Genomic DNA, 13,792 nt, shown 5'->3' with positions numbered 1-13,792 from the left:
TAGTTCCCAGTTTAAATCAAACTTACAATTTGTACACATGCAGCTAGAATGCTGATTCTAAGTTCAAACCATGACATTTAACAGTTGCAACTATGTGACACTCATAAGTAGGTCACTCATTTAATTTAAACATTTCGATTTTAGTGGTTTTAAATCCAATTTCAATTAAGCTGCTCTTCATCTTCCCAGATTTTGTATGCACACAACACTTCATTCTGCCAGATGTCTGCTGGTGTTCAGTAAGATTTTTGAATATCCTGCAATGTTCGAAATAGGCACTTTGAGTTTGCATTCAGGAAAACAAAGGTGATATTAAGGCGCTTTTGGTCTAACAACACTGTTATTTTTCCTTTGACACCACCTTTCACCCATGGCGCTTCCGGTCCATCATGCTGGCACTGGTGGGTGGCAGGTTAGACAACCATTTTGGTGTGCGCACAACCGCGCGGTTTTCCTGGTTCTGGGATGGAATGATGGGCGGCGACAGCTCATCCCCACATCCACCAAGTCTATTGATTTAATTTTGTTCTGGGATAGAATGATGGGCGGCGACAGCTCATCCCCTCATCTACCCCGTCTAATAATTCAACATGGGTCAAAACCCTTGACATAACTATTGGTCCACAAACACAATAAGGGTATTTGATTAAGAACAATCTATTAACCTTAAGTGTTAAATAGGGAAAACCTTTTTAGCACACAAAAACAGGTAAAGGAACAAACAAACCATTTCTCAAGTACTAGTGGTGGTAGCCCAGTTTTGCACAGCTTCTTCTTTGCTGGGCAATTGCCTTATTTCACCTCCTCCTACCTCATGACCAAGGTAGACCACTTTGCTCTGACCAATTTGACATTTTCTTGCCTTTATGGTCAGGTGGGCCTGCTCAAGAGCCTGCAAAACATATCCTAAGTGATCAATATGTTCTTTCCATGTAGGGCTGAACACTTCAATGTCATCCAAGTATGCCATGCAGAAGTCCTCCATCCCATTCAGAATTTGATTGATAATCCTTTGGAATGTAGCAGGTGCATTCTTTAGTCCAAAAGGCATAACCTTAAACTGGTAGAGGCCTGCTAGGGTGGAGAATGCAGTTTTCTCTTTGGCATGGTTTGTCAGGGCTATTTGCCAATAGCCTGAGGTTAGGTCAAATGTACTGAGGTACTTGGCTGAATCAAGGCTATCCACCAGCTCATCTGTCCTTGGAAAAGGATGGGCATCAGTCTTAGTGACTGCATTTAGAGCTCTATAGTCCACACAGAATCTCAACTCCTTGGATCCTGCATTTGGTACTAGAATTACGGGACTAGACCATGGACTTTTAGAAGGCTCTATAACCCCGAGATCAAGCATCTTGTTTACTTCTCCCTTGATGTGGGATCTCACATGTTCTGACATTGTATAACTTCTCCTTTTCACAGGTAAACAGTCACCAGTGAAAATATCATGCTGGCCCTAATGGGTCAAGCCTGGTGATAGTGAAAACAGGGAGGCAAACTGATTTAACAGAACTTTGCACTCCTCCTGTTGTTCAGATGTCAGCTGAGAAGAGAGATTGACTCCTTCTATTTTTTCATCTAAAGGTTGGCCTCTGAGGAGGTCAGGTAGAGGTTCACTCTCCTCCTCCTCTTGAGCTGAAGCTAGAAGCAAAGCTCCCACTTCTGGTCTCGAGACATACGCCTTCAAACGGTTGGTGTGAAAGACTCTGGGAGCCTCCTTAGGTCTGCCTAAGTCCACCAAATAGTTAACCTCTCCAAGTTTGCACACAACCTTGAAGGGACCTATCCATTTGTCCTGCAAGGCCCTCTGCCTTGTTGGCACCATAACTAATACAAGCTGGTCTTGAGTAAACTCAACCATGCCAGTCTCTTCGTCATGCCAATGTTTGACCAGAGCCTGGCCTGCTTTCAAGTTATCACTAGCTTCTGCCATCATGTGTGACATTCTCCTCTGGAGAACTATCACATACTCAGTCACTCTGACTGGCTTGGAGGAAGGAGCACTCTCCAACCCCTCCTTAATCAGGGCCAAAGGACCGCTGACTGGATGGCCATAGGGAAGAGTTCAAAGGGACTGTAACCAACTCCCTCCCGAGAGACTTCTCTATAAGCAAAGTGAAAGCATGGCAGTAGAAGGTCCCACTTTCTTTTAAGGGGTTCCTCTAAAGCACCTATCATGCTCTTCATAGTACAATTAAACCTTTCTACCAGTCCATTTGTCTGTGGATGGTAGGATGTAGAGAACTTGTAAGTAACACCACAGTTTTTCCACATGGATTGCATGTAGTGGGACATACAATTGGATCACCTGTCTGATATCACTTCCTTAGGAAACCCTACTCTGGTAAAAATACAAGTAGAGCCTGAGTCACAGCCTGAGATGTAACAGTTCTCATAGGTATGGCTTCTGGGTATCTTGCAGCATGGTCTAATACAACCAGGATAAACCTGTTCCCTGAAGATGTGGGAGGGTCAAGGGGACCAAAAATGTTGATGCCCACCCTCTCAAAAGGAACTCCCACCACTGGGAGAGGCACCACGGGTGCCACATTCTTGGCTCCACTCTTGCCAGATGTTTGGCAAGTGTGACAGCTCCTACAGAATTTGTCAACTTCTGAACTCATCTTAGGCCAGGAGAAGTATAAGGAGAGCCTTTCCTTGGTCTTTTTGAAACTCAAATGACCAGCCAAAGGTATCCCATGGGCCAACTGTAGGAACTGGAGTCTGTTGGCAAGGGGCACTACAATTCTTTTGCAGTCCCCAGGGATAGACTCAGTCGGTTCGCTGTAGAAGAGGCCATCTTCCCAGCGTAACCTATGCTTTCCAACTTCTCGCCCATCAAGTTGGTTAGCAGCCTGTTGTCGAAGACCCTCGAGAGTGGGACACTCTCTTTGTCCTCTGCTGAAGTCTTCCCTGTTGTGTCCACCTTCTTCCAGTAAAAACTGCAGCTCAGGATGGTCAACAGGGTCAAGATCTCCAACTAAAACAGTGTCTTCTTCTAGATCTAATTCTTCAGAAACTGGCTCAACCACACAAGGTTGCACCTCACACTCTTCCTCAACAGGTGGCGGGATCACAGGTGTGATCTTGGACATTCTTGAGGATGTCCTTGTCGGTAGTACAGGAGTGCTGTCTGACCTTTTCCTGGGGGACTTGGGTTTCACCTTTGCCTCTTTCTTTTTAGAAATATCAGTGATCAATTCCTGTGGAGTGAGAGTGATAGTTTCCTCTATCAACTCCTCTGGAGAGCCTCTCCAGGTCCTCTCCCATGCCGGCCTCGTGAGCTCCTGTCTCCTCTTACTGCGTGGCCTGGGGGTGCTTGACACAACTCCATGAGTTTCCAGGTCATTACCCAACAGGACTCTCTGAGGCACTTCACTCTGCACACTGTTAGGCAGAAACCTGTGCAGTTCCCTTGGGGAACACTGCAAAAGATTTAAGACTACAGGTATAGCAGTAAACCCCTTTGGTAGCAGTCCGCACCACCCAGATTTACCTGGTAGCTGTGGCTGAGCAGTCAGACTTCTCTCAAGAAGAGTTAGGCAGTATGCAAAGTATACACAATATGTACCAACATACAATAGCACAAGCAAACACTGACCAGAGCTTGGTTTCAAAAGTATATAGTTATTTATTTAAAATACACATAAGTTAAAAACACTCTAGCAAAATATAGTAAACACTTCAAACACAGTTATAACGAAAGTAGATTCAATCCTTTCTCCTATCTAGACAACTCTAGGTTAACACCACTTAATTAAAACAGAGGTGAGTGCTTAACGTTAGATGACACTCTAGTAGTTTCCAAGAAAGGGAGAGAAAAAGCAGAAATGGGTTAAACACACCACTCTAAGGTCCAGAACACTTGCAATAGGCTCAAAGAAGCACAAAGTCACAGGTGAGCAAAAGTCACTAGGCAGGGCCCACTCTTAGAGTAGCCGGAGCGAAAATGTGCCCAAGATCACACTGTTATTAGGGATTCAAAGTCTTGCAAAGAGTTAGAAAGAGTGTAGAGTGGCTTAGAAAGTTTAGCCAGGGTGTCCCAGGCACTCCCAGGTTCGAAAGCCGGGGGCTAAATCTACCCCGTACAGTCGGTGGCAAGGGAAGCCAGGCGGAACACAGTACCTTAAGCGGAAAGGATCCTCCAGCGGTGGCAGTTGTTCCAGGCAGTGGCAGCAGGGCTCGACGTCGGTCAGGGGAGAAGAAGTTCTCGCTGAAGAGCAGAAGAAGAGGGTCGTTGCACTGCCCGGGAAGAAACCAGCCGCGGAGTCCTCCGGTTAAAGGGTTGGTACCGACTTTCGCGGTATGGGGGTAAAGTGTGGTATTCCGGTTGCCGGGGTGCTTGGCACAGGCAAGGCGGCCACGAGATACCTCAAAGAACGGAAAGAAGGCGAAAACTGGTTGTCCCCACCAGTCAAGGGAAGGAGCCACTCCGTTAAGAGTTCTCCTCGGTCGTCGGGAAAAAGTGGTGAGACGGTTCAGCAGGGCTCCACCGGGTGGTGTCGTCGAAGCAGGTCGGCTCAGCTCTTCCCTCGTCGGATTCTTGGTCCTGTGGCGACTTCTGAAGTCCCAGTCCCCAAAGCCCTGCTTTTATGCAGCAAACCCCCATTCACCCAGCCTAGCTGTCACTCAAACATGCTAAGTGGTGAGCCGGGCGGCTCACCACTTGGGCCAATCAGGACGGAGTGCGACTTGAGTTACCAAGGTAACTCAGTCCAGGGTGCCTAAATCCCCCTCCACCCCTCCTAAGTACCCCAGACAGAGTGGCACCACTTTGGAGGGCTTCTGTGGAGAAGCCCGCCAAAAGTGGAACAAAGGGCTCCACTTTGGGTCAGAGTTACAGAGGCGAACACCAACGCCATTTTAGAATCAAGTTTTGGCAAAAAGTCCCAACCGGAGTTATAAAAATAAATATATAAACCGGCGGTATGTTTAAGGCTACCGTAAATAAATAATTAAATGTGTTAGCCTAAAACAATGGGAAATCCCATAGGGAAATATTCGCGGTCGAATATAAAAAGTAGTTTCCACTGCCACCAGCCAAAACTCGATCAGGGGGGACGGAGACGTGCCCCCTCGACTAACAGACCCTGGGGCAATCGAATTGCCCCAGCCAGTACGTCCACAATATGATGGTTTGTACTGGTTCTGTTCAGGATTCAAGACTAGCAAAGTCTTTGGTGACTTTACATGCCCTGGGAGACAGTAGTCAGTCCCAGGGTATGGAGTCTATGTTGGGGAGTCCCTAGGACACCCCTGGGTCACGGCACAGAGGGTGCTGTGTAACCCACATCACAAAAATACATGAGGCCCTATGGAGTAAAAGACCCCATAGCCCATTCAACACAAGGTTTGTCCAAGAAAACACACTTCAACATGTCCAAGAGTGAGGGTAAAAGAGTCTCACTCTTGGCAGGAGAAAAAAATTAAACCCCAGAAATCCAGCAAAGCTGCTGGGGGACTCACTAGGTAGGGAAATTCAGCCTAAACAGAGAATACTCCCTAACACTCGCCCCCCCCAGACTAAGGGACAGGAGGATTTAATCCACTCCTGGATGAACCTCATACCTCTAGTCGATGATATACATCCTAGAGAGTCCATCAGCATTTTGATGGTGACACCCTGACCTATGCTTAAGGGAGAACTCAAAGGTTTTCTTTTGCAAGCTAAAGGACCTACAAACCCTTTGAGGAACATCAGTCTTTTTGTTATAGGGGATCTGGTTGACCAGTCCCTCAGAAGTTGGTACAACTTCTGAACCTATGTTAGGCTTTTTGAAGGGGTCCTTATAAAGGATTCCCTTAGATCTAGAGGGGCCTCCAAGGTTCCTCACCACCTCTCTTGTGGGAGCAGGTTGGGTCTTAGGCCTCTTGGTTGGAGGGGTTGGGGTTAGGCAATGTACCTGCTTCCCCTTCCTCTTAGATCTACCCTTACCTATTTTAGGAGTTTCCCCCCTAATATTAGGATTTGAGTTGGGGTCTTCAGTAGAAGGTCCAACAGTCTGAAGGTTTTTGGCCTTAGACTTTTCTTTTCTGGTTTTCCACCAGCACTGAGAATTACCAGTTCTCTCAGGTCCAGATAGGGGCCTAGTTGGTCTATCCACCTCTTCCTCAGAAGCAGGGGGAGTCAGAGACTCTGAGACTAGGGGAACAATGATGGAGCTTGGTTGGGGCGCCCATGTTCCTAGCATACTATCCGGAAATGTGCCTGGGTTAGAGGTCAACTTACTAACACCAGGGCTTGTAGTGGGGTTCTCAGTAGAGGGTCCCACAGGCTTAGAAGGGTCCTTCAAGGTAGCCTGTCTAGCCAATTTGGTTAAGTTCTGCTTCTCCATACTGGGAGGCCTGGGGGTATGTGACACTACTCCTAGAGTTCTTAGGTCATTCCCCAACAGGACCTTCCCAGGTACCTCAGTCTGAACACTGACAGGGATCCTCACTGTCATGTTGTTACACTGAATGAGGGCTGGTAGAATAGGAACCATTTGGACAGGGCCTCCAGACATCTTAGTGGGACCTTTGGGTGCTTTGGCCACATCCTCAGGTTGAAAGAAGCTTTCATCCACTACTGTTCTGCTGGCCCCAGTGTCTCTCCTGGCAGGAGTATCCTGGCCATTGACAAGAACACTGTCCACATAATACACCTTAGAGTTAACAGGTAGGGAGTTATACACAACCCTATTCTGGGGACTAACCAGACCCATAGGCTCTAAGTTTACAGTTGCTTGAAGACCCAAGGGTTCTTCAGCAAAGAGCTCAAAGTGGGCACTAGCCATCTGTACTTCATCCTCAGGAGTGAAGGCTAAGGAGACTGTGCTGATCCCTGCAGGTTTACCCTTGCACTTGGGATCTCCTTTGATATGGTCAGTACCCTGACAGACATAGCATTGTCCAAATGCTCTCTGGAAGGGTGGCTTGTTCTGACCTCCTTCTGGCTTGTGGCCAGAAGGTACAGTAGCCTGACTAGGTTTCCCATGTGGCTTACCCTGGTTATTTTGTGGTTTGGGGCCCTCTTTGGGATAGGAATTATTAGAATTCTCTTTGGAGTCTTTTTTAGGCTGTTTCTCCCCATCCTTCTTCTGAGTGACCCCAGAATCCTTGTGAGTGGCCCTGTTGGCAACCCACAAGTCAGCAGCCCTAGCTAGTTTCCGGGAATCCAATTCCCTGGAATCAGCCAAGTGTTGTCTGAGCTCAGGAGAGCAGGCATCATAAATAGTCTCCAACATAAACAAATTCTTCATACCTTCATAAGTGTTCACCTTGTAACCCTTAATCCATCCCTCTAAGTTTTTCAAACATTCACTCACCCAGGTAGCCCAAGGGGTACCATCATGCTTTTTGAGGTTCCTAAACCTCTTAAGATACTGGGAAGGGGTCTTCCCAAACCTAGCTATCAAAGCTAGTTTCACACATTCATAGTCCTTCCTATCCTCCTCCCCCATCTCCATTACTACATCAGTTGCAACAGGGGGAAGCCTAGAGAACAACCAGGTGAGTAAGTCATTTCCTGTGATGTTCTGGAGCCCATGATTATATTCAAACAGAGACAACCAATCCAACACATCCAACTTAGGCTCATACATACCAACCAATTCTTTAGGCATCCGGGGTCTTTTAGGACTGGAACTTCTAGAGGAGCCAGAGAGAGAAACATTCTCAACAGATAATTTCTTCATTTCTAAGTCATACTTGAGCTCCATTTCCCTTAGCCTTAGTTCTTTGTCAGTTTGAGCATTAAGTTTCTTATACTCCAATTCTAGCTTCATTTTCTCCAGTTCAAAGTACTGAGGACTAAATGTGGGACCTGGTAAAGGTCCAGTAGGCACAGCAGGTAGAGCAGGCAGAGGCCTAGGGGGGACAGTTACAACAGCCTCACCCTCCTCTTCTGACTCTTCCTCAGAAACATCAACATTTTGCTCCATGTTAACTTCAACACTGTCATCTACAGTTGCTGGAGTGGTAGGTTCCTCTGAACCATCACCCAGACTTTGGTTAGCTAACAATCTTTCAATCAGCTCCATTTTCTTGCCCTTAGTCAGGAGATCCTTATGTTTACAGAGCACTCTTAAACAATCAGCAGTTTTGGCTGCAAGGGACTCTTGACTATAGCTTTCTATAACTGACATGTTAGAGGTTTTACTTTTTCAGTGCTAAGCTTTGTGGTTAGTTGCACTAAGGTATCTAAAGCACAATAAAATGTATACTCAATACAAATCCCACCGCTGTACACCAGTGTTAGGCAGAAACCTGTGCAGTTCCCTTGGGGAACACTGCAAAAGATTTAAGACTACAGGTATAGCAGTAAACCCCTTTGGTAGCAGTCCGCACCACCCAGATTTACCTGGTAGCTGTGGCTGAGCAGTCAGACTTCTCTCAAGAAGAGTTAGGCAGTATGCAAAGTATACACAATATGTACCAACATACAATAGCACAAGCAAACACTGACCAGAGCTTGGTTTCAAAAGTATATAGTTATTTATTTAAAATACACATAAGTTAAAAACACTCTAGCAAAATATAGTAAACACTTCAAACACAGTTATAACGAAAGTAGATTCAATCCTTTCTCCTATCTAGACAACTCTAGGTTAACACCACTTAATTAAAACAGAGGTGAGTGCTTAACGTTAGATGACACTCTAGTAGTTTCCAAGAAAGGGAGAGAAAAAGCAGAAATGGGTTAAACACACCACTCTAAGGTCCAGAACACTTGCAATAGGCTCAAAGAAGCACAAAGTCACAGGTGAGCAAAAGTCACTAGGCAGGGCCCACTCTTAGAGTAGCCGGAGCGAAAATGTGCCCAAGATCACACTGTTATTAGGGATTCAAAGTCTTGCAAAGAGTTAGAAAGAGTGTAGAGTGGCTTAGAAAGTTTAGCCAGGGTGTCCCAGGCACTCCCAGGTTCGAAAGCCGGGGGCTAAATCTACCCCGTACAGTCGGTGGCAAGGGAAGCCAGGCGGAACACAGTACCTTAAGCGGAAAGGATCCTCCAGCGGTGGCAGTTGTTCCAGGCAGTGGCAGCAGGGCTCGACGTCGGTCAGGGGAGAAGAAGTTCTCGCTGAAGAGCAGAAGAAGAGGGTCGTTGCACTGCCCGGGAAGAAACCAGCCGCGGAGTCCTCCGGTTAAAGGGTTGGTACCGACTTTCGCGGTATGGGGGTAAAGTGTGGTATTCCGGTTGCCGGGGTGCTTGGCACAGGCAAGGCGGCCACGAGATACCTCAAAGAACGGAAAGAAGGCGAAAACTGGTTGTCCCCACCAGTCAAGGGAAGGAGCCACTCCGTTAAGAGTTCTCCTCGGTCGTCGGGAAAAAGTGGTGAGACGGTTCAGCAGGGCTCCACCGGGTGGTGTCGTCGAAGCAGGTCGGCTCAGCTCTTCCCTCGTCGGATTCTTGGTCCTGTGGCGACTTCTGAAGTCCCAGTCCCCAAAGCCCTGCTTTTATGCAGCAAACCCCCATTCACCCAGCCTAGCTGTCACTCAAACATGCTAAGTGGTGAGCCGGGCGGCTCACCACTTGGGCCAATCAGGACGGAGTGCGACTTGAGTTACCAAGGTAACTCAGTCCAGGGTGCCTAAATCCCCCTCCACCCCTCCTAAGTACCCCAGACAGAGTGGCACCACTTTGGAGGGCTTCTGTGGAGAAGCCCGCCAAAAGTGGAACAAAGGGCTCCACTTTGGGTCAGAGTTACAGAGGCGAACACCAACGCCATTTTAGAATCAAGTTTTGGCAAAAAGTCCCAACCGGAGTTATAAAAATAAATATATAAACCGGCGGTATGTTTAAGGCTACCGTAAATAAATAATTAAATGTGTTAGCCTAAAACAATGGGAAATCCCATAGGGAAATATTCGCGGTCGAATATAAAAAGTAGTTTCCACTGCCACCAGCCAAAACTCGATCAGGGGGGACGGAGACGTGCCCCCTCGACTAACAGACCCTGGGGCAATCGAATTGCCCCAGCCAGTACGTCCACAATATGATGGTTTGTACTGGTTCTGTTCAGGATTCAAGACTAGCAAAGTCTTTGGTGACTTTACATGCCCTGGGAGACAGTAGTCAGTCCCAGGGTATGGAGTCTATGTTGGGGAGTCCCTAGGACACCCCTGGGTCACGGCACAGAGGGTGCTGTGTAACCCACATCACAAAAATACATGAGGCCCTATGGAGTAAAAGACCCCATAGCCCATTCAACACAAGGTTTGTCCAAGAAAACACACTTCAACATGTCCAAGAGTGAGGGTAAAAGAGTCTCACTCTTGGCAGGAGAAAAAAATTAAACCCCAGAAATCCAGCAAAGCTGCTGGGGGACTCACTAGGTAGGGAAATTCAGCCTAAACAGAGAATTCTCCCTAACACACACTAACAGGTATTTTGACAGTCATATCATTACACTGGATGAAAGCTGGTAACTGGGAAAGCATTTGCACAGGGCCTCCATCTAACTTGGTGAGGCATTTGGGTGCCTTAGCAACATCCTCCACCTTCAAAAAGCATTCATACACCACAGTTATTCTGGCTCCAGTGTCTCTGATGGCAGGAGCCTCCTGGCATTTCACAAGAACACTATCTTTATAATACTCTTTAGTATTATCTTGAATGGAATTAAACACATCTAAATTCTGTTGTTTCCACAAGAAACGCTAGTTGAGACTTTCATGGGTTCATCAGCCAGTAGCTGAAAGTTTCCACTTGCCATAGGTACTTCTTCCTCTGGGAAGAAGGCTAAGGAGACAGTGTGGACCCCTGAAGGTTTACCCTTATATCTGGGATCCCCTTTCACATGGTCAGTTGACCCACAAACATAACATTTCCTAAATGTCTTGATGAATGTGGGTCTGTTCTGACCTCGATCTGGTTTGGGTCCAGATGGTACACTAGCCTGATTCGGTTTCCCTTGTGGTTTACCCTTATGTTGTTGTTTGCGGCCCTCTTTTGGATTGGAGGTATTAGAATTCTCCTTGTTATCTTTCTTTGGCTGTTTTCCCTCATCCTTCTTCTGAGCTGCGCCAGAATCTGTGTGAGTAGCCCTGTTGGCAACCCACAAGTCGGCAGCTTTAGCTAACTTCTGTGGATCTTTCTCCTTAGAATCAGCAAAGTGCTGTCTGAGCTCAGAGGAGCAGGCATCATAAATTGACTCCAACATAACAAGATGCCTCATAACTTCATAAGTGTTCACTCTGTAACCCTTAACCAAACCATCTAACCTTTTCACACATTCACATACCCAGCTAGCCCAATGGGTACCATCATGCTTTTTGAGTGTCCTAAACCTCTTAAGGTACTGGGAAGGGGTCTTCCCAAATCTAGCAATTAAAGCTAACTTCACACACTCATAATCCATCCTATCCACCTCCCCCAACTCCATCACAACATCAGATGCAACAGTGGGTAGCCTAGAGAAGATCCAGGGAAGCAACAGATTCCTTGTAAGACTTTGAATACCATGGTTATATTCAAACATTGCCAACTAATCCAAAATATCAAGCTTAACCTCATACATAGCCACTATTTATTTAGTCTCTTAGGACTGGAAGACCTAGAAGACTCTGGGAGAGAAGCATTTTCAAGAGATAACCTTTTCATTTCTAGTTCATGATTCAACTCCATTTCTCTGAGCTTAAGTTCTTGGTGCTTTTGTTCAGTTTGAGCATTTAAACATTTGAATTCCAGTTCAAGCCTCATTTTCTCTAGAACAATGAATTCAGGGCTGAGTGTGGGGCCTGATGGGGTCCCAGTGGACAAAGGTTGAGGTTGCTGAGCAGACAAGGGAGCAGTGAGACCTACATTTGGGGACACATCTACTTCCTCTAACTCATTAATAATAGACACATTATCATCCGCATTATTTTCCACATTTCCTGAGAGGTCAGGCATTTCAGACCCACCCTCCAGACTTTGTTTCTCTAACAAGCTGTCAATCTATTCAGACTTTTTGCCTTTAACAGAGGGATTCCTATCTCTACACAGATTGTTTAAATAATCCACAGTGTAACTAAGGAGGGCCTCCTGACTGTAGCTTTCCATATCAGATATGATTAATATTGCTTTTTAGTGATGTGAGCCTTGTGGTTAGTTGATCCAAGGTAATAGCAGCCCTCTAAGTGCAATTACTATTCTTGATCCTCACCGCTGTACACCAGTGTTAGGCAGAATTATATGCAGTACCCTTTGGGAACACCACACACAATTAAGACTACAAGTGACAGTACAAATTCACCTTTGGTACAAGCCTGTACTACACAGTAAAAGTGGTAGAGATGCCTGAGCAGCCAGACTTATCTCAAGAGTAAGTGAGCAGTATCAAATAGGTACACAAAGGACAGCAATTACTATGATTCAAACAAACACTGGCTCAAGGTTTCTGAGTAAAATAATATACATTTATTTACACATCAGTTGTATAACATTTCACTAAAGTAAAGCAGTTTAAAAATCACACTCTGAATACACCACACCACTTCCAATGGTTTCCAGACAAGTTAAGCTCACAAAATGAAGTGGGAGCAAAATGGCACTCTGTTCATTAAAAAGGGAGGGAAAGTCAAAGTTAGGCAGAAATTGAGCAGCGCCAACAGGTCAGTATGACAGGCAATCTAGAAAGAGGAACTATAGTGATTGAATTAAATCAAAAAGGCTTGGGGCCAAAGTCAATAGGACAAAAGTCTTTTGCTCAAGATCACACAGTTCAGGGTAGTTCGCGGTTAAGACCCTGCCAGATCTTGGCTTCAATGGGCATTCCTCTGAACATGATTCTGTGGCCTTCTCAGGCAGAACAACTTAGCTTGCCCTCCTACGATGGGCCTTAATCCTTTTCTAGGACCTATTGGTGGAAAGTCTTTGGCTCTGTCTTGCCAATTCCCACAAGGACTTGAGATGAGATATTTTGCTCTTCTAGTCAGTATTCTTCCATGAGGATTGCAGGGCTTGGTAGCTATCTACCTCTACTTCAACCACTACAGGTTTGTTTTGCCCTGCTCCAAACAGCAGTGTCTCCAGTGTTCCAGTCTCCAGCACTCTCGGCTTGTATCAAGGACGCATCAGCCAGTTTGTCTGCTTTCACAATGCCAATGCAATTGAATACATTTTCCGAGGCCCCTTTAGAACCAGGAGACTGTGTGCTGTTTTGTAATGAAGAATATGGTTGGTTCTTTACTCCGGTGTTCTTGAGTCTTTCCTGGGATTTTCTATACCCCCCATTATCTTATTATTGACTGTGGGCAGAGGTTGGTTCATAGTCTAAGGTATTTTTTATTTGGTGTGACTGGAAATAAGAGTTTAGAAGCATCTGTGGCATGTGGAACCATCTCCGAAGGGCCTGGATTTTGTATGGCGGCTCAAAAGCCTTCCATGGTCGTTCTGTCTTGGGAAGTTTGTAAGTCAGTTCAATGCCGTAACAGCGGTGGCTAAATTCAGTGACACAGGATAAGTCAATGACTTAAGCACCTATTCTTTGAAAGGGGGACTGGGATCCAGTGAAGCCCTCTACAATCATCCTCCAGCTACAGGTTTACCCTGTGCTCTGTGTCTCCTTCCCCTCATGAAAGTGTGCTGGGGAATTTCTCCATCTCACCTCAGTGTTTTGATTGGTAGATCTAAAAATGCATTTAAAAATATTTTTTCAATAATACCCAACGATATTCCATTGCTAAAACCCCATAATTCCACTCTATAAATGGCAGCTGTAATAGTCTGCACCTTATACGCCTCCAGTACTAGTATCACTCCCTTATTCCCAAATATATTTAGAGTGAACACACTGTTACGTGCTAATATTCAGTTAATCCTTCCTGCTTTGCA

Source organism: Ambystoma mexicanum, chromosome 8 (genome assembly GCF_040938575.1).
Source record: "Ambystoma mexicanum isolate Mex_15411 chromosome 8, UKY_AmexF1_1, whole genome shotgun sequence".
NCBI lineage: Eukaryota > Metazoa > Chordata > Amphibia > Caudata > Ambystomatidae > Ambystoma > Ambystoma mexicanum.
This window is presented reverse-complemented; position numbering follows the sequence as displayed.